The sequence below is a fragment of the Ctenopharyngodon idella genome, chromosome 24, assembly GCF_019924925.1.
Source record: "Ctenopharyngodon idella isolate HZGC_01 chromosome 24, HZGC01, whole genome shotgun sequence".
NCBI classification, from domain to species: domain Eukaryota; kingdom Metazoa; phylum Chordata; class Actinopteri; order Cypriniformes; family Xenocyprididae; genus Ctenopharyngodon; species Ctenopharyngodon idella.
In genome coordinates this window covers 15,643,537-15,649,536 of record NC_067243.1, presented here as the reverse complement: position 1 = coordinate 15,649,536, position 6,000 = coordinate 15,643,537, and the positions used below count along the sequence as shown (strand labels likewise).

Here is a 6,000-nt window from a genome sequence, read left to right as displayed (position 1 = left end):
CATACCCTTGTGCGTACTGCAGGCCTAAGCCTCAAGGTGCCATGGAGGAAATGGGTTATAAGAGGGTTTCTCCCTAGAAACATACCACCCAAAGGTATGTGGTAAGCAGCTATGGCTGCCACATAAACCTTTAAGGTAGATGGGGATAACCCTGCAGTGAATCGTTCCTGCAGAAATTCCAGTACTGCACCAACAGGACAATTGACTGGGTCTAACTAACGACCACTGCACCATGAGGTGAACATTCTCCACTTCAGGGCATATAACTTTCTCGTGGAGGGAGCTCTAGAGTGAAGGATGGTACCCACAACCTCAGCTGAGAGACCAGAGTCTATGAGCTGGGCCCCCTCAGAGGCCAAGCCCACAGGTTCCATAACTCTAGGCGGGGGCGAAATATCGACAGGGACAGGAGATCCCTCCTGATCGGAATCTCCAAAAGAGAGCCATCTAGGAGAGATACTAGATCCGAAAACCACACTCTGCCCGGCCAACGCGGGGTTATTAAGGTGAGCCAGACCTGGTCCCGGCGAACTCTCTCGAAAACTCCCGGGAACAGAGCGATCGGGGGAAATTCGTACAGACGAAGCCTCAGCCACATCTGTACCATAGCATCCAGTCCGAGAGGAGCTGGATGCGTGAGGGAGAACCAGAGTGGACAGTGGACTCGAGACGCAAACAGATTCACCAGATTCACCTTATATGTCCCCTCCACAGACCTTGAGATGAGCAACCGTCTAGGATCGCCCCCCTTCAACCTGTGAGGGAAGCATCCGTTGTTAGCATTTTGCGAGAACAAGGAGCTCCCAGCATGGGCCCTTGGGATAGGAACCAGGGTTTCTTCCACATAGCCAAGGCACGTAAGCATCGCCGCGTGACCTTGATCATGCGAAAAGGATTTCCCCTCAGAGAAAACCCCCTGTTCCTGAGCCACCACTGCAGGGGTCTCATGTACGGCAGGCCAAAAGGTATCACGTTGGACGCTGCTGCCATCAACCCCAACAGTCTCTGAAACAGTCCTCGGGCCTGATCTGTGACATGATTTGTCTCAAGGTTAACATTTTGAATTTGAGCTTCATTACAGAATGATTCAGATGACGCAGATCACTGGGCGACACTTACATGAATATTCACGAGTTTCCTGTTTTGTGTTAAAGCGATTCTGAAAATGTTAGTGCACGCTCTTCGGCTTAAATTAAAGGTAATTATTATTAGTCAAGCTTATATTCTAACTGTTATTGATGCACAATATTTTATATATACTATACAGTATATTGTGTTATGTCGTGTGATGTGTTAGCTATGTTTGATATGAACACAGCCAATGATTCGCCAGAGGTGTTAGGATTCGCTAAACGAGCCAATTAGCGTTTTAAGTAGCCTATTTTTGTTGTTTCTCTTTTACCTTGAGTCTTTAAAGCATATAGTTTTAAAAGTTTGCCGAAATGTATGGAAGCATAATAATATTAATTGTAAACTCCTGTGGTGAAGGCAGCAGTAAGCTTTCCTAGTTTGCAGAAGCACTTCTAATCTGGGTAGACTTGAATTTGTTATATGTTTCCAAAATTGCACACATGCATGAAAACATGTTAATGTACTTTAAATATAGTTTAATGATTATCCAAATAGGCCATGATGAATTATGCGTGTGATAACTAATATAATGTCTATAGCTAATATAACCTTGATTCGTTCCAAAAGAAGATGACTTTTGCCAATAAATATCCCTGTACACCACACAAAGCAGGCACTTTATTTTTTCACTTTGTTTTGAACATGACAGTGTATTAAAAATCTTAATAATACAGGTTTGCTGTAATGTCATTTTATTATATATTTTAGATTGAATGTGTCAGTAACAAAGGCTGGTATCACTGGGATCGCATGAGCAGACCAAACTTTCATTTGTCTGGGATCCCAAGACCCTGTGTGAAGTGTGTTAATGTTTGTTTAAACACAAGTGTTTTTGCTAATTATATATGTTATATATGTCATGACTTCTCCTCATTTGTGAATAAAATTTCAACACATAATTAGTTGCTCATTTTTATTCAAAATGAAACTGCTCATTATTTACTTTCATCTTTGATATTACAGATATCAATATACTACAATACGTATTTTAACCGCTAAATAAACATAACTAAAATTTAAACATTTTAATTGTTATGGAAAGCTTGTAGAATAGAACTAAAACATTTCATTGTGAATATACTGCAGGTTTGCTCATTTCACAACTTAGTTCTATATAGTTCCATATCACCACTGTGTTAAATTGAATCCTGATTCAGAGTACATCATGTTTTTTTCCCACATTAAAATGTTTTGTCAATGAAATGCATCATTTTGTGGGAAAAAAGATTGAGAATGTTTCCTAATAATATGAAAAAAAATAACACTTCACTTTAGGATTTAATAAGTCTCTATGAAATGATTTACCAACTGAGCAAGCAATTAAGAAATGACAGAACAATCACAGCAGTGTGTATGTCTGATTATCCACATAATAATATTTCTCATACTTTTGCCATTATGTCTTCTCCATATAAATATTTGTAAATAAAACCCGTATTAGTAACTTTTAGTTTTGTAGCTGATCAATTTAATTATTTGTAATTAAATTTCAACATTTTAATTGTTGTGGAAAGCTTATAAAATTAAACTAAAACCTTGTGAAAGTGCTGCAGGGAAGGCTAATATCACTGTCTCATCATGTTTCTATTCATATAGAGCATTGTGTGTTTTGCAGAAAAAGATAAAGAAGGTTTACATGCATTAATTCATGCATGTCAAAAACATAAACATAAACCTAACTCTCAATAAATATGTTTTAAAAATAATAATATCTGGTTAAAGTTATGCAGTCTATCAACTGAGAAAGCAATAGGCAATGACAAAATAATCACAACTGAAACTTTTATTATGCCACCACAGATACATTTATACAAGTTATCTTATCAAACGAACTAAAAGAAAATCAAATCAAAGCAGTTGTAGCCCATACTAGTTTTTGCACTAAAATTTTCAGTGGCACTTTAACACAAAACAGGTAACTCGTGAATATTCATGTAAGCTCCGCCCAGTGTCACCGAAAATCTCAGACACCGAATATTTCAGAACACCGGTGTGGTGAGAAATCGAGTCCCCCCAGGAATCGGGTCTCCTTTACGACATTTTTACGATCCCATTGGTTCAACAGACTTTAAATGGGTAGTATTTTTAGCGCCCGATTATAATTCTGTTATGATTTATATTGTTTAAAATGCGTTATTATAACCATTAATGTCTTTTAAATTACATGGTTTATTTAACTGCTTCCAATATAGTTCCCAATTACATGTTTCAAATGAATTATGTTTGTGTGTACTTTGCATTTATTTATAATAGTAATATTATATACTATACCACATTGCTATTATTGCGTAAAATTAATACTAAATTACTTTTACAGAACAGTTTGTTGTAACAATCCTTATCCTTATAAAAAAAATAAATTTTTAGTCATGGTTATGTTTCCAGTTTGTTTTATTATGCAATACAGGCATTCATTTTATATTTCAAGCATGTTGTTTGTGCACTTAATGTAATAAACTTCATACAATAGTGAAATAGGTTATGATAACAACTTTTGATCAAGCATTACCGCCTGGGTCCTAAAGGAGACCCGATTCCTTGGGGGAACTCGATTTCTCATGACACCAGTCTTGTGGTCCAATAAGTGTCCGTGGTAACAAACAAGGGAACGGCAGCAGGGAAACAGAGGTGAACACAACAATGAAGACAGGGGACACAGGCAAGGATCATTACAGTTTCACTATAAATTCAGTCTAAAATACAGAAAATACAGAACTCTTTTTGATTTCTCCTCAGCATCACCACAAACGCTCTATTTGGTTGAAACCTAAATTATACAATTTATAAGAGGCATCTTCTTTTCTTAGGACTTTTTAATTTTTTCCTTGTTTATCCAGAAAATGTCTAGTGCACGCTTATTTTCTTTATTCTCATCTCCAGATCGAAGTGCTGATGATGATAAAGATAGTGACAGTTCTCAAAATGAAAGGTTAGTATATTTTATTTTGCTTATTATTAAACCAATACTGAATTATTTAGTAAACTGTGTTTTTTAGAAATAATTTTATTGGCTTTTATACGCCTAATGTCTTGTTATCTAGATGTACATTTATATACAATGCAAGGTAAGTTTATAAGGGTAGGGTTATAACTTAAGTTTATAATGAAGTAGAGGTACATTTATGTACTTTTATTTTACACTGACTTTAAATTAGAAGAAATATTATTAATAATAATAACAATTATGATAACTTTATATTGTAATTATACATATGTCCATGCCAGCTTTGTGGCTTAACTGATGGTATATTAAGACAATAAATTCTAATTTGTTTTTTCATGCTTATGTTCATAATCATTTAAATATAATATTAATTAAAATGATTAGTATTGTAGTATTGTAACAAAAATAAACAAGTGTACAATATTTTATGTATTTATTATTTTTAATATTGAAATTCTTGTCCAAGCAGCATTTTGCACTCAGATAAGATATTACAAATGGCATAGTGCCCTCAGACGACCACAATGATTAGATTATTTCCAATATAACAATGTTACCTTACCTACGGTATGTGATTTCTGAATATTTTTGAAGAAGAAAACATGTAGCATTAAGCTGAATTAATGCCCAAAACCTAAATAATATTTTAGGATTTTTTTAATATACAAATGTATATTTTTATCTTTACAGTGAGGAAATGAAGGGAGAGGTTTACAGTCATTTAGAGGAGAGGATTCGTCCATACATTGATCTGATCGACACTCTGCGGTCAGTTGGCGTTCACAAGGACTTGGCATTACCGACTATTGCAGTGATCGGAGACCAGAGTTCTGGAAAAAGCTCTGTGTTGGAAGCGCTGTCTGGTGTTGCATTACCAAGAGGAAGCGGTGAGGACTGGTTTTATTCTACTTTGCGATTGGATATTCATATACACTCAATGACCATTTGTAGGTAGCCCACACCCTTCAGTATTGCTCTATTGTACTTCCAACCTGAAATGTTGACACAAGGTAGGATGGATCCTTAAATTCACAGCAGAAAGTTGGTCTGGCAGCAACAAACCACTTAAATCAACATTTCATCAGATTTAAATCAGATTGGCTAATCAGATTTTTGCATCAACAGGCAGGTGTAGAGGTAAAGTGGCTACAGAGTGTATGTTCAAATTGAATTATAAAGGCCCGTTCACACCATGAACCGTAACTACAAAGATAACTAAAATAATAATTATGTTAGCGTCCACACCAGCGAATGATATTGTTTCATTTATTCTAAGCTTGCTGCAGTAATGTCTCTGCCACTTTAAATGCACAAGCTCTTAAAGGTGCCATAGAATGGCCATTTCACAAGATGTAATATAAGTCTAAGGTGTCCCCAGAATGTGTCTGTGAAGTTTCAGCTCAAAATACCCCATAGATTTTTTATTATACCATGTTTTAACTGCCTATTTTGGGGTGGGAGAAAAAATGCGCTGATTTGGTGCTGTACCTTTAAATGCAAATAAGCTTGTGCTCGCCCCCAAGCTCGCGACTCCATAATACATTGCATAAATAATACAGAAGTTCACACAGCAAATATAACTCTCAAAATGGACCATTACAAACTATTCGTGATGCAGCATATCAGGTCACGTACTTATGGCATGTATGTTGTGGATGTTTGATAGTGTTTGATAGCGTGCTGCACGGCTAACGTGGCTAAAGCTACACACTGTTGGAGAGACTCAACAAGAATGAAGATGCGTTTATGAATTATACAGACTACACGCGTTTTGGGGTTAAAAATTAAAAGAACGACATGGCTCTGGTCTCCGTGAATACAGTAAGAAACAATGGTAACTTTAACCACATTTAACAGTACATTAGCAACATGCTAACGAAACATTTAGAAAGACAATTTACAAATATCACTAAATATATCATGAT

At 36.0% G+C, this 6,000-nt stretch overlaps 1 protein-coding gene across 1 annotated transcript in view; it reads left to right on the top strand.

Moving 5' to 3' along the window:
- Positions 1-4,035: 4,035 nt before the first annotated feature.
- LOC127506664 (interferon-induced GTP-binding protein Mx3-like) overlaps positions 4,036-6,000 on the top strand; it is a 41,002-nt gene continuing 39,037 nt past the window's right edge. Inside the window, exon 1 of the mRNA XM_051883346.1 lies at positions 4,036-4,060. The gene's annotated coding sequence lies outside the window, so the exon portion shown is untranslated. The remainder of the gene's footprint in view (positions 4,061-6,000) is intronic.